This window comes from Gossypium hirsutum, chromosome A13 (assembly GCF_007990345.1).
Source record: "Gossypium hirsutum isolate 1008001.06 chromosome A13, Gossypium_hirsutum_v2.1, whole genome shotgun sequence".
NCBI classification, from domain to species: Eukaryota; Viridiplantae; Streptophyta; class Magnoliopsida; order Malvales; family Malvaceae; genus Gossypium; species Gossypium hirsutum.
Window position 1 is genome coordinate 7631456 of NC_053436.1, and position 23937 is coordinate 7655392.

Below are 23937 nucleotides of genomic sequence, written 5' to 3' on the forward strand. Positions count from 1 at the left end.
AGAACGATACCCAAACCTATTTACCGGTAAGATTTTCGGGGACGAAAATTTCTTAAGTGGGGGAGAGTTGTGACAGCCCAAAGTTGACCCTAGTCGGGAAGTGGTTTCGGGACCGCTAAACCGAGTCACCGAAATGTTTGAATGTGATACTTATTGTCTAGAATATGTAATTATGAATGTGTGAAAATTTCAAGCTTCGATTTGGTTGATTGCATGTGAATTTAGTCAATAGGACTTATGTGAGAAAATTCTAAAATGTGATAGGTCAATGTGTGAGGACCTATTAGTGCATGTGGACAAAGGGGGGGACTTGCATGTCAAATTCCCCCCCTACTAGTAGTGGCCGGCCATGACAAGCATGGTAGACCAAGTTTGATGGCCAAGACATGTCATAGACATGTCTTGTTGGTGCATCATGGGTGGAAAAAATAAAATAATGGGCATGGAAATTAAATAATGAAAAGGAGTATGGTGAATACAAAAAAAAGAGAAAAATGTGTGTAGTTGTTTTCTTTTCCCCCCATTGCCGTGAGCTAAAGAAAAGAAAGGAGAGAATTTTTGTTCATCCTTTTCTCATCTTCATACTTGCCGAAACTAGAAAGAAAAACAAAGAAAAAATTTCTCATCCTTTGGTTCATCCTTGGCCAATAATTTTAAGGAGGAAGGAAGAAGAAAGGTGAAGAGGTTCAGCCATGCATGTAGCTAGGCTAAGGTATGTTTGATGATGTTCCATGAGATGCATGCATGTTTTAGTTGTTAGCTTGAGTTCTACCTAGCCCATGGTCTAAATCTTGTTATGTGATGGAAATGACATTTGACCATGGATGCATCATTCTTGGTTGATGTTTGATGTGGTGGTGATGAGGCAAGAGGATGAGTTAAAATTCGGCCTAGGTGGAGGTTGTGTTAATGCCATTGCATGCTAAATATGAAGCTTGTTAATGATGCATGTGATGATGACTTGATGATTCTTGAACCTCCTTTTTAGCATTTTTGTGTGAGCACATATGTGCATTGGTTGCTAAATGGAGAAGAATCGGCTAGCAAGTTGTGTGCTAAGGCCGAATGTAACTTTGCATGTTAATGAGCAATGCATGTGTTAAATTGATGGAAAGGGGGAGGATGCTTTACTAGTGTGTATATGTGTGTATTAAGTGTTGAAATCGACCCCAAAAATAGACATGCATATTCGGCCAAGGGGGAAAAATTAGCTAATATGTTGTGTTGATGCATGATTTCACATGTATGTGACTTTAATGTCTAATGTATAAATATGGGCTAAGTGCCTTGTGTTCATCTTTTCGATGCCTAAATGATGAAATCAATTTATTTGTTTAATTAAGCTCAAGAGCAAAGGGGAAATAGATCCGATAAAGGGAAGGAAAAAGTGGTCGAATAGTTAGCGGAATCGTTCGACAACACCCGAGGTAAGTTCTTGAGTAAGAGAGCTTAAATTACGATGTGATTAAATCATGTTTTAAGCAAATGAAAATCATGCTCTATGTGTGGCTATGGAGCCGAATGTGCAAGGATGATATGTGCCTTGTGTTTGAGTTTTGCAAATGAAAATGAAATACGAATGTGCCATGAATTATTGTTAGATGTGCATGATTAATTGAATGCTGTCCGGGCTAAGTTCCGAAGGCTTTGTGCTAAGTGACTATATCCGGACTAAGATCCGAAGGCATTTGTGCGAGTTATTAATTTCGGGTTAAGTCCCGAAGGCCTTTGTGCGAGATACTAATTCCGGGTTAAGTCCCGAAGGCATTCGTGCGAGTTTTAAAATCCGGGTTAAGTCCCGAAGGCATTGTATGAGTTACTATAACCGGGCTATGTCCCGAAGGCACTTGAACGAGGAGCTATATCCGGTTAAATTCCAAAGGTACGTGATTTTGGTAATGAATGAGCTTGCTGTAAAATTTCAGCTAATACTCGAAAAACATCCCAATATTGGGATATGTTACGTATGTGTTGAATTTAATCGAGCTCTTACAAATAAATATTCGCTCAGTTGATGAACGAGCTACCGGCCTTCGGCTAAGTTGGTCTTTTGTGTATGTACATAAGGGTTAACGTTGTGAAGTAAGTTTGATATCGGAAAAATTGTGTATTATGAAATATTCCGTTTAGCTAAATGTGTGCTATGCTTTCGTTATGCTAGAATTTCTTGCTCAAAACTTACTAAGCATAAATTGCTTACTTCGTTCCATTGCTCCTCTGTTTTATAGATTTTTGGTTCTCCAGCTATCGGACTCGGGATCTTGAAGTCGAAGTCGCCCACACTATCAAAGGCTCTTTTGGGTACTCTTTTGGTTGAATTTTGATATGGCATGTATAGGACGACCCATTGTTGTTTTTCGAGTACTTTATGTGATGTGTAAGTTTTGGATAGCCATGCGAAAATGGCTTATATGTGTTTGAGTATAATGTTATAATCATTTGGTGTGGATATGCTTGACAAGGATTGGCCACGGGGATGGTTAATCACTTTCATAAATTGTGCTATGTATGCAAAAAGGGCTAGTTGAACCATGAAATAGGTAAAGCCTACCTTAAAGGTAGATGCTGACAGCATCAGTGACGTAGATTTTGAAAATCACTAAAAATAGTAGGAATGGAATTAAATAGTGAATAAATTATGTAAACAAACCTTGAAGAATCTACTTTCATAGAAAAGTAACGAAACAATCATATGGACAGTATGTTAAGAGATATTCAGGTTCTCGTGAGACAGGGCCAGAACGGGTTCTGGATTCCTTGTTCCGACTTTGGAAATTGATTATAAATTAACCAGAGATAATTAGGAGTCATACCATATATGTATAGATTCCTCTCTGAGTCTAGTTTCTATAGAAACAAACGGCATCAGTATTGGAGCCCTGTACAAGGAGATATCCAAGTCGAAATGTGCATAGGTCAGGGTAGTCGATCCCTGTAACATGGGAGACTTTGACTAATAAACTGTACTAATTGGCCCGACCAAAAATTCTAGAAAAAAATATGTAGATGCGCATATGAGTCTAGTTTCTGGGAAAAATCACGAAACTGATTTTCGAGTTGTGAAGCTCAAGATATGATTTTTAAAGCGACTAGTACACAGATTGGGCAGTGTCTGGAAATTTTTTTCAAAGTTTGTTAACACCTCGTGTTCGACTCCGGTGTCGGACTCGGGTTCGGGGTGTTACATTTTATTGGTATCAGAGCTACGGTTTAGTCGATTCTAGGACTACCGTAATGTTTTGGGTCTAGCTATACATGCCATTTTATGTGATTACTTGATAGTGTGGTGATTTCTGACAATTGTAAATGTGTTTATTTATAGTAATGGATCCCGATCGTGACCGAGAGGTAGCTGATGATCTTGAGAGTGTAGCGCCTGCTCCCGCACAAGGGACAGTGCCGGCAGACTCTCAACCTAATGCTAGTAATCCGAATGATGAAGCTATACAAGCATTCTATAGCGTGATGAATGATTGGTTCAACCATTACATTCGAACTAATATGGCTGTTCCACAACCTCCATTCCCGACAAATACTACCCCCGCACCTACAATACCACCGGTAACTGACCAAATAAGGTCAAATAAGCCCCTAGTTGACAGAATCCGAAAACATGGGGCTACTGAATTTAAGGCTATGGATAGCGATGATGCCGAGCAAGCTGAATTTTGGCTGGACAACACTATCCGGGTACTCGATGAGCTATCTTGTACACCCGATGAATGCCTAAAGTGTGCTATCTCCTTGCTACGTGATTCTGCCTACTATTGGTGGAGTACTCTGACTTCCGTTGTGCCCCGAGAGCAAGTAACTTGGGAGTTTTTCCAAACTGAGTTTCGGAAAAAGTATATCAGTCAGAGGTTTGTTGATCAAAAACGGAAGGAATTTCTTGAGCTTAAGCAAGGCTCCATGTCGGTTACTGATTACGAGCGAAAATTTGTTAGACTTAGCAAATACGCTCGGGAATCTGTTTCGTCCGAAGCTATTATGTGTAAACGCTTCGAGGATGGGCTGAATGAAGATATAAAAATGTTCGTTGGCGTTCTTGAAATACGAGAGTTCGTGGTACTTGTTGACCGAGCTTGTAAGGCCAAAGAGCTTAGAAAAGAAAAGCAAAGAGTTGATGAGGGAACTGGAGAGTTTCGTAAAAGATCCTCGGGAAGGTCTCTTCAACAGGCATCGAAGAGATTTTGGGATGATGCGGGCCAGTTTAGAGGTACTTCGGGTTTTTTTAGACGAGATCGTGATCGACCCCTTGTAGGTACACGAGGCACTTCAGTCGCCAGTGTTGGGAATGAACGTCGAGACAGAACAAAATGCCGATATTGCAGTAAATGGCATTCGGGGAGTTGTAGATTCCCTGACCGCTCCTGTTACAAATGCGGATCAGTTGACCACTTCATTAAAGATTGCCCAAGGTTGTCGGAACAGAATGTAAATCAGAGTGGGAGACCGGGTGCTACCACTGCTCGGGGTAGACCATCTGGAAATGCGAGCAATACTGGTGGTGGTCAGAGAGGATCTAGAGATGATATAACCAGATCCGAAGCTCGTGCGCCTGCTAGAGCTTATGCTATACGTGCCCGCGAGGATGCTTCTTCGCCTGATGTTATTACCGGTACATTCACTCTCTTTGATACTAATGTAATTGCTTTGATTGACCCCGGTTCTACTCATTCTTACATATGTGAAACCTTAGCATCCAGTAAGACTTTACCTATTGAGTCTACTAAGTTCGTAATTCGGGTGTCAAATCCCTTAGGTCATTACGTGCTTGTCGACAAAGTGTGTAAGAAATGTCCCCTGGAAATTCGAGGTTCCTGTTTTCCGGCGGACTTGATGCTTTTGCCGTTTGATGAATTTGATGTTATCCTTGGTTTGGATTGGTTGACCGCGCATGATGCGATTGTGAAGTGCAAGAGCAAGACCCCTCTCATGTGATTTCATCGATGGAGATTGAAATTAGACCGGACATAACCTATGGTGAAGAACCAGTAAAGATTCTGGCTAGTGAAGTTAAACAGCTAAGAAATAAAGATATGGCCTTGGTAGAAGTCTTATAGCATCGACATCGCGTGGAAGAGGTGACATGGGAGCTGGAAGAAACCATGAAAAGCCAATATCCGAACCTGTTTACTGGTAAGACTTTCGAGGACGAAAGTCCTTAAGGGGGAGAAATGTAACATCTCAAAATTGGGTCTAGTCGGAACAGTACATTGAAATATTTATTTTATGATTATTATGAGGTCTAGAATATGAAAATATGCATGTGTTAAAGTTTCATGAGGAAATTCTATGAGTAAGGTGTCCAATTAGAAAGTAAGGACCAAATTGAATAAAGTGCAAACTTAGATTGTAGAAGAAATTTGCATGAAACTGCTTTATATTATTAATTAGAAGTCCTTAAGGAGAAATTTTCCCAATTTCTATGTTTTTGGACAAAAATGGGCATGTATGGATAAAATTCTAAAGAAAGGGCTTTAGGGCATTTTGGTCATTTGGCTAATTAATGAAATAAAATGGGAAAATAAGCCAAAAATTAGCCCATTCTCTCTATGTTGCTGTCGAAAATTTGGGGTTCTCCATAGCTAGGGTTTTCAAGCTTTCCAAGCTCAATAGTAAGTGCTCTCTAGCCCCGTTTTTAATGTTCATCGTATTTTTGAAATCCTGGTAGCTTACTTTCTCCATTTCTACCCATATTTTGAGTTAGGGTTCATGTTTGCAAAGTTACCCATGTGTGACATGTTTATTCTTTGATATTTTATAAAGGAATATGAAAGTTGGATATGTGTTAAACATCTTTTTCTAGGTGATTTTCATGAAAAACCCTAAAAGGACCTTTTTGCAAAAGGTGTAAAATATGTGGTAGAAATGTGAAATAAGGGAGAAATGTGGGCTACCATAAGAGGAAATAACATTTGTCTAGGCTTGGGTAATGTAGAAAATCCATGCATTTCATCATACGAGCCTAGGGACTAAATCGTAAATTATGTGAAAGGTTAGGGGCAAAACGATCAATTTGTCTGGGGGTAAAATTTAGGCCCAAAATAATAATTTAAGATATTGATGATTTATTTTTATTATTATAGACCCCAAGGAACAAATTCGAAGGTTGATCGAGGAAAACGAAAGGTTTCAGAATACCCGAGACACAAAACCGAAACAGATACCAGGTAAGTTTGAGTAACTTTAAGTAAACTATTAATATGCCTAATTACATGTGTTATAAATGCATGATAATTGGTTATAACGATGGTGATAATCCGTAATTTATACATATTTTTACCCCATGCTTAACACATTTTATGGATGATTTTTCCTTTAGAATAGGTGAATTCGATGCTCCTAGTGCCTTAATTTCATGTTTTATACTTAGGCGAGCATAGGAGAGCAAAAGGAACGAGAAACGGGACAAAAACAGAGAAAATGAGCCAACGTACAAAATCAACATGGCCTGGACCTCCTTACACGGGCAGACCACATGACTGTGTCAATTTGGCAGAATCGAAGCACGACTCACACGGGTGGACCACACGCCCGTGTCTATTTAACAGGCCTGGCTACGGCCTGAAGTAATCACACACAGACATGTTACACGGGCATGTCCCTACTGAGCCCAAGTTTAGTCCAATTTGGAAAAGGCCAATTTTGAGGGTTCTTAGGCATTCCAAAGCCTATAAATACACCCTAGAGGAGGAGAAAAGGGGGAGGCACAAGGAGGAAGGAAGGAATTACTCGAAGAAAGCCGATTGATCCATCTCAGAAGCCGGATTCATCATCAAGACTGAAGATCTCCCTTCAATTTCCCTTTAGGAGTTTTTGGGTTTTCTTTATGTTTTGCATTCATTATTCTTCTGGGATGGTTTCCTTTTTAGTTATGAACTAAATCCCCTAAATACCTAAGGGGAATGAAACCTAGGACGAATCTTGTTATTATTTTCTGAATTGTATGATAAATATTTGGCTTGTTTTTAATTGTTGTCTTGATATTCCAGGATATTGATTCAAGTTAAGCTCCTATTCAAAGGAGGAATAGACCCTGTTTAAGAGTACATTTATCATAATTAAGCGGAGTTGGTTGCGCGCCTAGAGATAGGGTGACAAGATTTTACCAGATTAGAGTGAAACCTAATAAGGGGATCCATAGATCGAGTTAATTCAACCATAGGGAGTTAATTAGAAAGAGATTTCAATTATTCAACCTAGGGTTAGACGTTGTTAGTCTTGAGAAGGATAATAATATAACTGAGGGATTTCGACGGATCAAGTCAAATGAATAAATCGTTTCATTCGGAGTCAGAATAACAAGTGAAGTCTAGGTGGATTTTTCCTTAAGTATTGTCTTAATTCAATCGTTTTTCCAAAAGTAAATCCCCTAATTCTATTTCCTGCGAATTCTTAGTTAGTTAATTAGTTAGCTAAAAACAAACCCCATTATTCTTAGGCCAGATAATAAAAAAACAGTCATTACTAGTACTTTTAGTTCCTTTGGGTTCGATAATCCGGTCTTGCTAAAGCTATACTACTGTTCGGTAGGTACACTTGCCTTCATTGTGATAATAGTTAGTTTTAAGAATGATTAATTATAAATATTTAAAATCTGTCACGAAAATCACGTATCAAGTTTTTGGCGCCGTTGCCGGGGAAGGAACACTCAATTTTTATTACTTTAGCCATTTACTTTCTTGCAAGTTAATTTTTATTTTTATTTTTATTATTATTTATTAATTTACTTTTTCTTTCTCTTGGCAGGTTTTATAGTTTATGACTAGAAGAAACCCGTCAGGACTACTACTTTTTGACGAAGAGATCGATCACACAGTTCACAAAAACCAAAGAGAAATAAGGCAAAGCTTAAGATACACAGAGAATGAGCAAGCAGATGATATTCAAACCACGACCGAGGAGATGGCTGAAAACCAAGAAAATCTGCTAGCTCCTGCAATTGTTGTTAATCAAAATCCTGCTCCATGCACTATGTATGATTATGCTAAACCTAATTTGACAGGAATTGAGTCAAGTATAGTTAGACCTGCTATTGCTGCAAATAATTTTGAACTAAAACCTAACACTAATCAAATGATACAGCAATTTGTTCAGTTTGGTGGGTTGCAGGATGAGGATCCAAACACTCACTTGGCAAATTTTCTGGAATTCTACGATACATTTAAAATTAATGGCATTTCTGACGATGCCATTCGTCTTCGGTTATTCTCTTTTTCATTGAGGAACAAAGCTAAATAGTGGTTGAACTCATTACCACGAGGGTCAATCACTAGTTGGGAACATTTGACCAAAAAATTTCTATTAAAATATTTTTCACTGGCTAAAACGGCCAAATTACGTAATGATATCTCTTCATTTGTGCAGATGGACTTAGAAACTCTTTACAATGTATGGGAGAGATACAAGGAGTTACTAAGAAGGTGCCCTCACCATGGGTTACCGCTTTGGCTACAGGTTCAAACATTCCATAATGGCCTGAATCCTTCGACTCGACAAATGGATGACGCAGCTACTGGCGGAACCATCAATAATAAAACACCTAAAAATGCTTATGAGTTTATAGAGGAGATGTCACTGAATAACTATCAGTGGCAAGTCATAAGGACAAAGCCAACAAAAACAACCGGTGTTTATAACATTAATTTGGTCACCATGCTCTCTAATCAGGTAGAACTCTTGAATAAGAAAATTGATGGTTTTCTTAGTTCTTCATAGCTTCACCCAGTAATGCAGTGTGAAGCAAGTGGAGGTGGATCGAGCAATTCAGAATACCCATCTTATGGCCACAACATGGAGAACGAGCAGTTAAATTTCATGGGTAACAATTCTCGATCTCAAAATAATCCTTATAGCAATACTTACAATGCAGGTTGGAGGAACCACCCAAATTTTTCATGGGGAGGCCAAGGGAATCAGAGACCACCTTTAGGCAACCAACAACCACCCTACCAATAGGAAAAGAAACTGAACCTTGAAGAAATTCTCTCAAAGTTTATATCGGTGTTAGAAACTCATTTTCAGAATACTGAAACAGCACTTAAGAATCAACAAGCATCGATCCAAAGGCTCGAAACTCAGATTGGACAGCTTGCCAAGTTGATTTCTGAACGACCACAAGGTAGCTTGCCAAGCAACACAAAATCTAACCCAAGGGAGCAACTCAACACGATTACTAGTCAAGATGAGGAAGGGCTAGCCACACCTGAAGAAGAACCAAGGAAAGAAACTGAGATAAGCAAAGGTAAAGGTGAGGTAGACCACAATGAGTAGAAACCGGTAAGTACAGAATACAAACATCATGTACCATACCCCAACGCGATAAGGAAAGATCGCTCAGATGAACAATTTGGTAAATTTCTTAAACTCTTAAAAAAATTACACATTAACTTACTGTTTATTGAAGCTCTATCATAGATTCCAAATGCAATGAAATTTTTAAAGGAGCTTTTAGCAAATAAGCGGAAGTTGGACGAGGCTTTGCATGTGAAACTAAACGCAGTTTGCTCAGCTATTCTATAGAATAAGCTACCCAACAAATTGAAAGATCTAGGGAGTTTTGCAATTCCTTGCTTAATTGGTAGTTTAGATGTTAATAATGCATTAGCTGATTTAGGGGCTAGTATTAACGTCATGCCTTACAAAATGTTTAAACAACTAGGTCTTGGGAAACCTAAACAGACAAGGATGAGCATTCAATTAGTAGATAAAACTATAAGATTTCCTAGGGGTATTATTGAAGATGTGCTAGTTAAAATCGATAAATTTATATTTCCCATTGACTTCGTTGTTCTAGACATAGAGGAGGATAGCAACACTCATTTGATTTTAGGAAGGCTATTTTTAGCAACTGCTAAAACGATTATTGATGTTGGCATAGGTGAGCTCACACTTCGTGTGGGAGACGAAACAATTACCCTTCAAGCTCGCAATTCTAACAATATATCAGAAATTGAAGGTGATCGTCTAAATCATTCTACTAAAACTAACAATATGGTGCATCCTACTTTGCAAGAAACGGGTCTGAAGGAAGTACATAAGCCATTCTCAAGAAATAGTAAAGGGCCTACTCATGAAGAACGAAGGCTACAAATCAAGGAGCTAGATAAATGGCAGACGCATAAACTGAGAACCCACGATAAACCAAAACTACACCAGAACGACCTCAATACCTTCCCAAATCAACTTAAGGTTGGAGATAAAGTTTTATTAGATTCCGCAATTTCTCACATCGTCTCTATCAAACCGAATGAAGAAGTGCCTCTTACGGTACTTAGCACTTTCCTATTCGGTATAGTCGAGGTAAGTCATCCCAAGTTCGGCACTTTTAAGGTAAACAACACCCGTCTAAAACCTTATTTTGATAAGAATAATAGCAGGAATGAGGAGTATAAACTCCTCGAACCACCATGACCATTCAATGGAGAGGTAAGTCGAGCTTAGACCATAAATAAGCGCTTCTCGGGAGGCAACCCGAGCACTAATTGTATTAACTTCTTTAAATTTTAGTGTTTAACACCTAACTTACTAACGTAGCTCTTGAATACAGGTTTCCCACACAGACACGGCCTAGAACATGGGCGTGCCTTATGCCATGTGCGAACAGGGCAAAGATTTTACTCAGCACGGGCTATGATAAATCGCCATGGCCGTGCGACACGCCCGTGCCTTGAAACTGTGGCCAAACCTGTCAAATTAACATGGGCATGGGACTACATACACGGGCGTAGGAGAAGCGAACAGAGATTGACACAGCCATGCAACATAGCCGTGTACACCAATGCGCATAATTTAGAAAAATACGATACACACAGGATTATTTTATTTTATTTTCATCTCTATATTTTGAAATTATTATTATTTATTATTTTATTTCCTTTTAATACTATTGTATCCTAAGTTTTTACAATTTCTATTCTTCGGCTATTTAATTACGAGTAATTATGCTTTAAAATTCCTTATTTACTCATAGTTATAAAGAGCTCCAAATTTCACTATTACTCAGGAAATTGAAACTCCACTGGGAAAGGTTCCATACGACTGCCATGTCCTGCTCAACCACAACCATAGCTACCACCAGATATAATATTCTTTTAGCGCAGGACTTATGGTCCAATGAACCCCTACCACCGCCGGGGTATCCTCTTCCACCCACACGCTGATTATTCTCCAAACCTCCAGTTCAAGGAAATTCATTCATCACTCAGGAAGTTTCACTTCTCTCCCTATTTTATTTTTATATTCTTTTCTATATATCTATCTTTGTACATTGAAGGCAATGTACATCTTAAGTGTGGGGGTATTCATTTCACTATCAGAAAAATCCCTGAATGATTGCCTTTTTCTCTTGAAAAGCTCTCATATCATGTTTAGGTTAAATTTTGATTGATTTATGATTTTTATTGATATATCTTGAATTAAAACATAGGTATTCATGCATTGATTATTTAAATTTTAAGACATTGAAGAATTAAGCATGATAAGTTTATTTTTAAGAATTTAAAAATTTTAAGTTATTTCCCCAAGTTTAGGTATTATCTTGAATTGAAATCCACAAGTTTAAAGATCAAAAAGCCATAATTTTTGTGAGATTTGGAGCCTTTAGAGCATCTATTATTTCTTTGATGCTCACTTTCATTATGAGTGCGTCAGTATTGAATTGTTATTCTAGAACTTGCTTGATTATGCATGTCAAGACCATGCCATTTGATTTGATATGTCAAGATGATAAAGGCACTTAGGATTAACCCACTCATGCCATGAAAAGCCTACCTTCACAATTAACCCTTAGTGAACCCCCTTGAGCCTAACAACCCATTCATTGACTTACCCTCAATATTAACCTATAACTCATTATTGTTGAAATTCCTTAAATTAATTTGATCTCTATTTTTGTCGAGATTTGAGTTGGAATAGTTGCTTGGCTATGTTTTATTCTATTTTTTTATTTTGCTTGTTCTTAAAAAAAGAAGAAGAAGAAGAAGAAAAAAATACATGTATACATATTTGTAGTAGTGATCTTTTGAGCTAAAGAAGTTATATTCCATATTTTGAGAAAAAAGCTCTATTGTACGTAATTGATGACTAGTCATTTTTCTAGTTAGGTAATTTTTCAATTCAATCTCGATTCTAACTTTTTCTTTCAGCTTGTGACCACACCCCCCTAACCAAGCCTCGTTACAACCCTCTAATGACCTTTTGATTGATGTATTATATCAATTTATAGTAGTGGAGATTTGATTTCCATGCAAGCCTATGGTAATATCTTTTCATATTGACTGATGAGTGCTACTTTCATTGTCCTTAAACACTTTGAGTGATTCGACTGAATCTTTAGTAAGGATGTTAAACTCCATGCGATTTTGAATCGAGGTAACCACTTAGATAAGGGGAGATGCCTAAGTTTTGCATGATTAAATACTCAACTTGGAATGTTTGAAGCTCTAATGTTCTTTTAGTTGAATTCTCAATGTACGACTACTCATGAATTAGTTTGAGATATTTTTGATATAGATTATAAGTTGGGAAGAATTTATTTTGATTATGAGTTGAGAATTTTACTTGAGGACAAGAAAATGCTTAAGTGTGGGGGTATTTGATAAACTGTAATTTATACATATTTTTACCCCTTGCTTAACACATTTTATGGATGATTTTTCCTTAGATTTGGTGAATTTGATGCTCCTAGTGCCTTAATTTCATGTTTTATACTTAGGTGAGCATAGGAGAGCAAAAGGAACGAGAAGCGGGACAAAAAAGGAGAAAATGGGCCAAGGTACGAAATCAACACGGCCTGGACCTCCTCACATGGGTAGACCACATGGCCGTGTCAATTTGCCAGAATCGAAGCACGACTCACATGGGTGGACCACGTGCCCGTGTCTATTTAACAGGCTTGACCATGGCCTAAAGTAATCGCACACGGGCGTGTCCTTACTGAGCCCAAGTTTAGTCCAATTTAGAAAAGGCCAATTTTCAGGGTTCTTAGGCATTCCAAAGCCTATAAATACACCTTAGAGGAAGAGAAAAGGGGGAGGCACAAGGAGAAAGGAAGGAATTACTCGAAGAAAGTTGATTGATCCATCTCAGAAGTTGGATTCATCATTAAGACTGAAGATCTCCCCTCAATTTCCTTTCAGGAGTTTTTGGGTTTTCTTTATGTTTTGCATTCATTATTCTTCTAGGATGTTTTCCTTTTTAGTTATGAACTAAATCCCCTAAATACCTAAGGGAATAAAACCTAAGACGAATCTTGTTATTATTTTCTGAATTGTATGATAAATATTTGGCTTGTTCTTAATTATGTGTTCTTAATTATTGTCTTGATATTCCAGGATATTGATTCAAGTTAAGCTCTTATTTAGAGGAGGAATAGACCTTGTCTAAGAGTACATTTGTCATAATTAAGCGGAGTTGGTTGCGTGCTTAGAGATAGGGTGACAAGATTTTTTCGGATTAGTGTGAAACGTAATAAGGGGATCCATAGATCGAGTTAATACAACCCTAGGGAGTTAATTAGAAAGAGATTCCAATTATTCAACCTAGGGTTAGACGTTGTTAGTCTCGAGAGGGATAATAATATAACTTAGGGATTTTTACGGATCAAGTCAAATGAATAAATCTTTCCATTCAGATTCAGAATAACAAGTGAAGTCTAGGTGGGTTTTTCCTTAGGTATTGTCTTCATTCAATCATTTTTCCAAAAGTAAATCCCTCAATTCTATTTCCTGTGAATTCTTAGTTAGTTAATTATTTAGTTAAAAACAAACCCCATTATTCTTAGGCTAGATAATAAAAAGACAGTCAATACTAGTACTTTAAGTTCCTTTGGGTTCGATAATCCGGTCTTGCTAAAACTATACTACTGTTCGATAGGTACACTTGCCTTCATCGTGATAATAGTTAGTTTCATAATATTTAAAACCTATCACGAAAATCACGTATCAGATGGCATGAAAATCCATGAAATGTGTTAATAATAATGAAATGATAATAAATGTCCCGGTTGAAGTCGAAAAGGGAAATTCAATGGATAAACCATGGCTTACGTTACTTGAGATCCTGCATATATTGCAGAAAAGGATATAGCCCGAACGGGTAATCCGTTGATCTCAAATATAGGAGGAATCTATCCTGGTCGGGTGTTCCTTGAGTGATCAAGTGCCCCGAAGAATATGTGTGCATTGTGGATTTAGCCCGGACGGGTAATTCGACTAGTATCTAAATTTAGCCTGTACTGGTAATTAAGATCCGAGCTCATTACGGCTGTTTGTCACTACAAGGGATTTAGCCTAGACTGGTAATCTTGGCATCACCCATGGGTTTACATTGCAGTGGATTTAGCTTGGACTAGTAATCCCGTCGTAAGATGTGAGGTTTGCGGGAGTGCGTACTTGAGATGATTGCTCTTATGACTGGACGGTAAATGGATAATCCATCGAGACTTCTAAGAAGCACAATGGGATTAACGTGAGATATAAAAATGAAATTGTTGGCTGATGAGCTCATATAAGAAAAATTTATATGATGTATTGTTATGGGACTAACTTGGTGATTGAGTGCATGTGATAGGGAAACTATTTCATGCTTGTTGGTTTTAATGCCTAATATGGATGTATGCTAATTAATCGATAAGTTCACTTTCCAGTTATTCGGGCTTACTAAGCATGTAAATGCTTACTCCTCTCTTTTCCCTATCTTAAAAAGCTCGAGGACTCGTAAAGATTGGAAGACGGTTGGGGATCAACACACTATCATCTTGTCTAACTTTGGTATATAGATACTTTTGTTTTGTTCAATGGCATGTATAGGGCTTTTGTTATTTTGTTATATGTGTCATATGATTAGCCAATATGAAGGCCTATAAAAGTATACATATTAACTTGTATATGGCCATAGGAATTGGCTTATTTTGTTGTAGGTTACGACCTTCCAAATTGTGCATGATTATGTTCCAATGTTCTTGTGATGATTAAATATGATGTGTTACAATTAGTCATATGCAATATGACCAAATCACATGGGGTGGTTAGGCCATAATTTGGCAATGAGTTACGATAACGAGCCAAGCTTAATTGAGTTATAAGTCATGGAAATCCTTAATATAAAAGGGATACCTAGCATGTATAAAAACCGATGAGATGAGGTTTACATGTAATGAGGTATATTAAGGTCATTTAAGAGTATAATTAGACCATGTTAGGTGTTATTGAAAACTATAAGTGGATATGAATATTAGAGGGTGACCAAAGGCTTGGAAAATAGCCCAATAAGGTCCATACGGGTAGACACATGGGCGTGTGTCTAGACTGTATGCGACACACGGATAGCCCCATGGGTGTGTAGTCCATCCATGTGTCCCCTGCACCTAAAAATTTTATGTCAGAATGCATGGTAGTAAACACGAGGGTAGAGGCTTGGCCGTGTGTCTCAACCATGTGAAGGGCATGGCCTAGCACATGGGCATGTGTCTTGGCCGTGTGCCCCTAAATGCATGCTAACGTCATAAACAGAATGCTTGAGTTTTTGGACATGAGCGACCACACGGGCGTGTGCTTGGTTGTGTGTATGCCTCTGTAGGTTCGATATGAGAAATACATTCAATAAATTCCACATGGTTAGGGGACACGGGCGTGTCCCAAAGCACACGGGAGCGTGCATTGCCTCCACACTGGCGTGTGAGGCTTAACTTAGCAAATTTTCCAGGAGCTTTCTCAAGTTCTCGGCTTGATTCTGGACCATTCTCGATGTATGTTTAGGGTCTCGTAGGCCCATAATAGGGACACCAAGATGTTGTTGGATTGGTTTCAAATTGGAATGAAATTTTATAACTCGTATTTCTCAAAAATATTTGAATATATGTCTAGTAACTCCTAATACCTGGTCCCGGTCTTGAGTACAGGTAAGGGGTGTTACAAGTGCGCTCCTGCAGAACAAACTGCCTCTGAAATTGAAAGACCCATGAAGCTTTACTATACCCTATAACATTAGTGAATCTCACTGTGGTAAAGCTTTGTGTGATTTAGGAGCGAGTATCAACTTGATGCTTAAGTCTATTTTCAAGATGCTTGGGATAGGTGAAGTAAGACCTACAACTATGACGCTTCAGCTAATAGATCATTCTTTAGCATACCCTGAGGGAAAGATCGATGATGTTTTGGTAAGAGTCGATAAATTTATTTTTCCTACTAATTTTATTGTCCTAGATTTTGAAGCAGATAAGGAAGTGCCGATCATCCTTGGGGGACCTTTCTTAGCCACATGAGCAATGTTAATTGATATGCAGAAAGGTGAACTTACCATGCGAGTTCAAGATGATCAGGTAACCTTTAACATTCATAAAGCGATGAAGTTTCCCGATTCAACAGAAGAGTGTTCATTTGTGGAAGAGATAGAAACCTTGGTTTCTATAGAAAGCAATTTTGAAGAAGATCCATTGGAGAAAGTTTTATATCTTGACCTTTTGGAGGATGAAGAAGGTAAAGAAAAAATGGCTTTGATGGAAGCCAATCTAAGAAATTTTATTCAATCCACACAGTTTGAACCATTGAAGTTAAAAGTTAGAGAATTTGTGCAACCCAAGTTGTCAATTGAAGAACCACCTAATCTCAAACTAAAGGTACTTCCTTCCTATTTGAAATACATTTATTTAGGTGACGGTTCTACTTTACCAGTGACTATTTCAGCTGAACTAACGAAAGTTCAGGAGGAGCAACTAATTGTTGTTCTAAAGAAATTTAAGAAAGCAATTGGTTGGACCATAACTGATATTCGAGATAGTTCGTGGGTAAGTTCAGTGTAGTGTGTGTCGAAGAAAGGTGGAATCACAATTATTCAAAATAAGCGTAACGAGTTGATTCCAATGAGAATTGTTACTGGTTGGAGAATTTGTATTGATTATAAAAAATTGAATAAAGCCACTCGGAAGGACCATTTTCTGTTGCCTTGATGGATCAAATGTTAGATCGACTGGCAGGTAATGAATTCTATTGTTGTAACGCCCCAAAAATCCCGAAATCTAAAAATCTTGAAATCTTGAATTTTTCTTTTTGCGCTTAATAATTATGGTTAATTGCTAATTACGCAGAGGTAGGTCTTGGTCAAGGTTTGAGTTCGAGTTAAGGGGTAGAAGAAATTATAAGTTAATTATTAAAAGAATCAGGGTTGGCAAGTAGTTGGGCTTTTAAATAAAGATAGGGGAAAATAGCAGAAAAAAGCCTAGTAGAGTAGTGGTTAAGTGACGCCACTTAGAGTGTAGGTAGGTGGCGTTAATAGCTGGCAAGGAAGTCCAAGGTTCGAATCCTAGCTTAGTGTTTTTAGAAGCTTAATTTTGACCTTCTAGAAGGATGGAAGTGGCGTGAAAATAGACTCTAAGGGAAGTGTTCAGGAGAGAAATTTAAGGAAAGGATCAAGGAGTTATTAGAGAGAAAAACGAGGAGATGAGAAGAGAGAAGTGATGGAGCCGAATGGGGAATTGGGCATGGAAAAATTCGGCTATAATGCTTATAAATAGGTGCTGAATGCTAGGGTATAAAGCTAATGACCGAATTCCCTTCACCTTGTTACCAGAAACTCGTTTCTCTAAAAGTCAAAAACCCTCTAGCTTTCTTTTCTTTTTCTCCTTCATTGTGCCGAATTCTATTCTTCCTCTACCTCATTGCTGACTTTTCTTTCTTTTTTCTTGGAGTCGAATAACCCTCTTTTTCCATGCAAAATCGTAAAGGGCTGAACCTCTTTGGCCGAATACCCTTGGTGCAATCACTACTCCTTCTACTTCGGTCAAATCTAGTGTAACGTAAAGGAACTTGTGTTGGCTATGAGTCACCTATTATTCTGGTTTTAATAGTTACGATTGGTGCAAATCTAGGAGTTTATCGTGGTTAGTGAAGGGGCTGTTATACTTATCGCGCAAGGTAAGGTTAAGGTGAGATTCCGGCTTGTGGTTAAGTATTCGATAAGTATGCGAGATTAATCTTTGAGTGATATTGATTGTAGGTTTGGGCTAAAGAAATCGCAGCATGCTTTCCTACCAAGTGTGTACCTTCACTGCACACACATAATGAATCGGCAAAAGCCGAAATGTCGAAATGCTGAAAAGCCGAAAAGATGAAATGCCAAAAAGCCGAAAGTTAGGCTACGGTAGTCACATGAGTGCGCGAACACTCATGGAGAGGAAACCGATAAGTTGCCTGAGCCCCACGGGCGATTCTGTAGACTTGGGTTGAGAATAGGCCAAATGGGCCGGAATGAGATAAATGGGCTTGATGGGCTGTTGGGCCCATAATAGGCAAAGATTGTTAAGTGATGCTATGTGTTAGGAAATTTGTATGTGAGCATGAGTATGATATGATCTGGGCCTAATGGGCCATATGAATGTAAATTGGGCTTATTGGGTCATAAGAATATGAACTGGGCCAGATGGGCCATATAAATGAGATTGGGCCCAATGGGCCATATGCATGTATGTAGGGATAAAACTTAATTAATTAATTGAGACCGTGGACAAGTCATAGGGTTAAGATGTGGCAACGGGTATATGCATGTCTAGGATTGGATCTAGGGAGAGCTTGGTACTTAATGTAACGCCCTGTACCCGAGACCGTTGCCGGAGTCGAACACGAGGTGTTAACGGAATTAATTCATTTACTTACACAGTTCAGTTCGAAATTTCCAGGCAAGCTGGCTAACTGCATCACAGCCACTTTAAAAATCATATCTCGAGTTCCAAAACTCGAAAACTGATTTCGTAAATTTTTCCTGAAAGTAGACTCATATATCCATCTAAAAATTGTTTTCTAGAATTTTTAGTCAGGCCAATTAGTACAGTTTATTAGTTAAAGTCTCCCCTGTTTTAGGGTTTGACTACTTTGACCTTTATGCATTACGACTTAGATATCTCCCTGTACAGAGCTTCAATACTTATGTCGTTTCTTTCTAATGAAAATATACTCAAAAAGGAATCTGTACATATAAAGAATGACTGCTAATTGTCTCTGGTTAATTTATGGTGAATTTCCAAAATCAGAATAGGGGATCTAGAAAATGCTCTAGCCCTGTTTCACGAAAACTTAAACATCTCATAAAATACAGATCATATGGTCGTTTCGTTTCTTTCATATGAAAATAGACTCATCAAGATTCGATTACATAATTTATTAACTATTTAATTTTATTCCTACTATTTTTAATGATTTTTCAAATTCACATCACTGCTGCTGTCAGCATCTATTCTAAGGTAAATTTTACCTATTTCATAATTTCCATGAATCAATTAGTAAATTGACATACTTCATTTTCAAGTATAATCACGATTAGCCATGTCGTACGTAGCACCAATAGAACCATGATTGGCCATTCCAATGGCTAATCATTACCAACATTTCCACACCACTTAATAACCATATCATAAGACCATATATACAAAATGACCATAATGTTATACTCAAAATATACAAGCCATTTTCGCATGGCTATACGAATATACATTACCAAAAGATACTTAATTAACAACAAAGGTCAGCCCTATACATGCCATTATCAAAATTCAACTAAAAGAGTACCAAAGGGGCTTAGATTGTGTGGACGACTTCGACTTTGACACTCCCGAGTCCGATAGCGGACGAACAAAATCTATAAAACAGAGAATTAAAGCAACAGAATAAGCATTTTGATGCTTAGTAAGTTTTAAGTAATGAAATTATTTACAACTAAGGTATAGCGTTCGTATGACTAAATAAACAATTGCATATACGCATATTCCCAAAATCATGTTTACTTCACGCTTCAACCATTATATTCATACACTCAGGATCAAACCTGACTAAAGGCCGGAAGCTTGTTAATCAATTGAGCGAATACTATTTAAAAGGAATCAACCTTTCCAATGCATATACGAAACATACCTTATCGTTTGGATTTATGAGCGTATTAATTGAAGTTATTACAGCAAGATCGCTCATTTCCAAACCCAAGTACCTTCGGGATTTAGCCCGGATATAGTAACTAGCACAAATGCCTTCGGATCTTAGTCCGGTTATAGTAACTAGCACAAATGCCTTCGGGACTTAGCCCGGATATAGTAACTAGCACAAATGCCTTCGGATCTTAGTCCCATTATAGTAACTAGCACAGATGCCTTCGGGACTTAGCCCGGATATAGTAACTAGCACAAATGCCTTCGGATCTTAGTCTAGTTATCATCCGAATAATCATGCACATATATCAATAAATCATAACACATTTATATTTCATTTTCATTACTAGAACTCAAACACAAGACACTTATCAACCATTACCATTTTTGGCTCAATAGCCACATACAAAGAGCATGATTTTGATTGGCTTTATAACATGATCTCTATACACATTCGGCCACCAATCATAAGTATAACTAATTACCTCGATATATAATTCAAGTAGAATCATTATATCACCGTTTATTTATTATGCTTATATGTCATGACTTAATCAAATCATAAACTAAGTTTCATTACTCAAAGACTTACCTCGGATGTTGTCGAACGACTTCAATGGCTATTCGATTACTTTTTCCTTTCCCCTATCCAACTTTGATCCTCTAAGCTCTTGAGCTAAATCAAACAATTTACCTCTCAATCAAACACAATCATACGACATTCATATACATTTTAGAACCAATTCATTTGAATCAATTTACCACTTAAGTCTATCACCATTTCGCTTTCAAATTTGTGTACTTGGTAAGTCACATTAAACTACTACAAATATAACTTTAATACATATTTATTTTCGAATGTCTCAATGACACAAGGTGTATACATAAGGCACTAACATACATATAAGTATATATATATACTTATGTGGTGTTCATATTTTAGTCGATTACTTAAGTTATGCACAACCACGTATTTATATACACTCTCATATTCATTATTATGAATACTGCCGAATACTTAACACAACTAAGCTAAAAATTTACCCAATATCATCTTAATTAACTTCTACTTATACATCAAAATTTCCAATACAAAGTATTTAGCACCTATGCACTTAAACCGGATTAGCAAACACCCATAGACCTTGACCGAATGCCATTTAAACACAAGTCAACAAGATCTCATGATTTCAAATCAAACTCTTAACAAGAATGCACAATGCCGAACCCTTAGATGATTAAACATCTAATTTAGACAATTTTAGAACATCTAAACGGCACTTGTTCAAAACATTAAACAACTACATGTTCGGCTATTACCATAGGTGCATTAGAAATTTATACTATCAATAAGCTCAACTTCTTGCAACAACAATTTCTTCCTCAAAGTTTAAAGGCTAAAATCAAATTATCTCCTCATTAACCAAAACCGAATGTGCCATACATCCATCAAGATTCAAGATTTTTGGCATGGGCTAAGTAAGAAACAAGATGATTAACCTAAAACAAGCTTGAATTTCAAAACAAATCTAACACCTTTCACTAACCTTTCTTCTCCTTCCATGACCGAAAGTCTCCCCTTCTCTTCTTTTCAATTCGGCAAGAAAGAACAAAGATGAACTTTGTTTTCTTCACCCCCCAATTTTTATTACTTTATTACTAACCCTTTTATTTTATTATTTTTAACACAAAATATTTATAATATGTTTTAACCCATAGCATGGCCGGCCACTATCTAAAATTTGGGTAATTTGACATGCAAGTACAAGCATTTTCTAACATGCATTAATAGGCCACTTTGACATTTGCCTAGCACAATCCTAAATTTTCTCATACAAGTCCTATTTGATAAATTTCACATACTATATACAAAATTTAAGCATGAAATTTTCACACGTGCATGTTCATATATAATAAGCATTAAATATGACTGTTAATTATTTTCTTATGGCTCGGTTTTGTGGTCCCGAAACTACTTTCCGACTAGGGTCAATTTAGGGCTGTCACAACTCTCCCCCACTTAAGAAATTTTCGTCCCCGAAAATCTTACCGGTAAATAGGTTTGGGTATCGTTCTTTCATAGAGTTCTCGGTTTCCCAAGTAGCTTCTTCGATCCCGTGTTTGAGCCATAACACCTTTACTAACGGAACCCTTTTGTTTCGCAACTCCTTCACTTCACGAGCTAGGATACGAATCGGTTCTTCTTCATAACTCATATCGGATTGAATTTCAACCTCGGAGGGATTAATTATGTGCGAAGGATCAGATCTGTAATGTCGAAGCAGCGAAACATGAAAAACGTTGTGAATCTTCTCGAGATCAGGGGGTAAAATCAATCTATATGCCACTGGACCAACTTGTTCGGATATTTCATACGGCCCTATGAACCTCGAACTCAGTTTGCCCTTACGGCCAAATCTGAGTATCTTTTTCCAATGTGAAATTTTAAGAAACACTTTGTCTCCCACCTGATACTCAATATCTCTTCGTTTTAAATCCGCGTACGACTTCTGACGATCTGATGCTGCCTTCAGACTTTCACGAATTATTTTTACTTTCTGTTCAGCATCTTTAATCAAATCAACTCTGAAAATTTTACTTTCACCGTGCTCGGTCCAAAACAATTGTGTACGGCATTTACGACCGTACAAAGCTTCGTAAGGTGCCATCTTAATACTTGATTGAAAACTATTGTTGTAAGCGAATTCAATCAAAGGTAAATACCGTTCCCACGAACCACCAAACTCAAGGATGCAACATCTCAACATATCCTCGAGTATCTGAATTATTCGTTTGGATTGACCATCGGTCTGAGGATGAAAAGCGGTGCTAAAATGCAACTTGGTACCCAAAGCTTCTTGCAATTTCTTCCTAAATCGCGAGGTGAACCTCGGATCTCTATCCGACATAATAGAAATAGGTACCCCTTGTAATCTTACAATCTGAGAAACATACAATTCAGCTAGTTTACCCAGTGAATAATCCGTACGTACGGGAATAAAATGAGTCGACTTAGTCAGTCTATCAACAACAACCCAAATCACATCTTTCTTACTTGCCGACAATGGCAACCCAGATACAAAATCCATCGTGACTCGATCCCATTTCCATTCAAGTATCATGATAAGCTGAAGTAAACCTGTAGGCACTTGATGTTCCGCTTTCACTTGTTGACATATTAAACACTTCGAAACAAAATCGGAAACGTCTCGTTTCATACCATGCCACCTAAACTGACGTCTCAGATCATTGTACATTTTTGTACTACCCGGGTGGATAGACATTCGGCTACTATGAGCCTTGCTCAGGATCATCGAAATAAGTTCTGAATTTCTTGGAACACACAAACGACTTCTAAACCTCCAACAATCGTTATCATCAATTTGAAACTCTGATTCCCTATTCGAAACACATTCAGCCAGTTTTGCGACCAATTCATCATCGACTTTCTGAGCTTCACGAATTTGATGAATCAACAATGGTTTGGCCTTTAATTTTGCTACTAACACATTATTGGATAGAACAGACAAGTGTACATTCATCATTCGTAAAGCAAATAGTGATTTATGACTTAAGGCATCCGCAACCACATTAGCCTTTCCCGGGTGATAGTCAATGACAAGCTCATAATCTTTTAACAACTCGAGCCAACATCTTTGTCGCAAATTCAAATCTCTTTGAATCATCAAATATTTGAGACTTTTGTGATCCAAAAATACATGGCACTTCTCACCAAAAAAGTAATGTCTCCATATTTTCAAAGCGAATACGATGGCAGCTAATTCGAGATCATGGGTTGGATAATTTTTTTCATGTGGCTTCAATTGCCTCGACGCATAAGCTACAACTAGAACTTCTTGCATCAATACACAACCAAACCCAAGTAAGGATGCATCACTGTAAATGACAAACTCCTTGCCTGATTCGGACTGCACTAGTACTGGAGCTTCAGTCAAATAAGTCTTTAGTTGATTGAAACTTTTCTGACATTTTTCTGTCCATTCAAACTTAACATCCTTCTG

General features: G+C 37.6%; 1 non-coding gene across 1 annotated transcript; it reads right to left on the bottom strand.

Moving 5' to 3' along the window:
- Positions 1-8337: 8337 nt before the first annotated feature.
- LOC121212863 (small nucleolar RNA R71) lies at positions 8338-8444 on the bottom strand. Its single transcript, XR_005908235.1, has one exon. It is a non-coding gene; the product is annotated as a small nucleolar RNA R71 (small nucleolar RNA).
- Positions 8445-23937: the final 15493 nt, after the last annotated feature.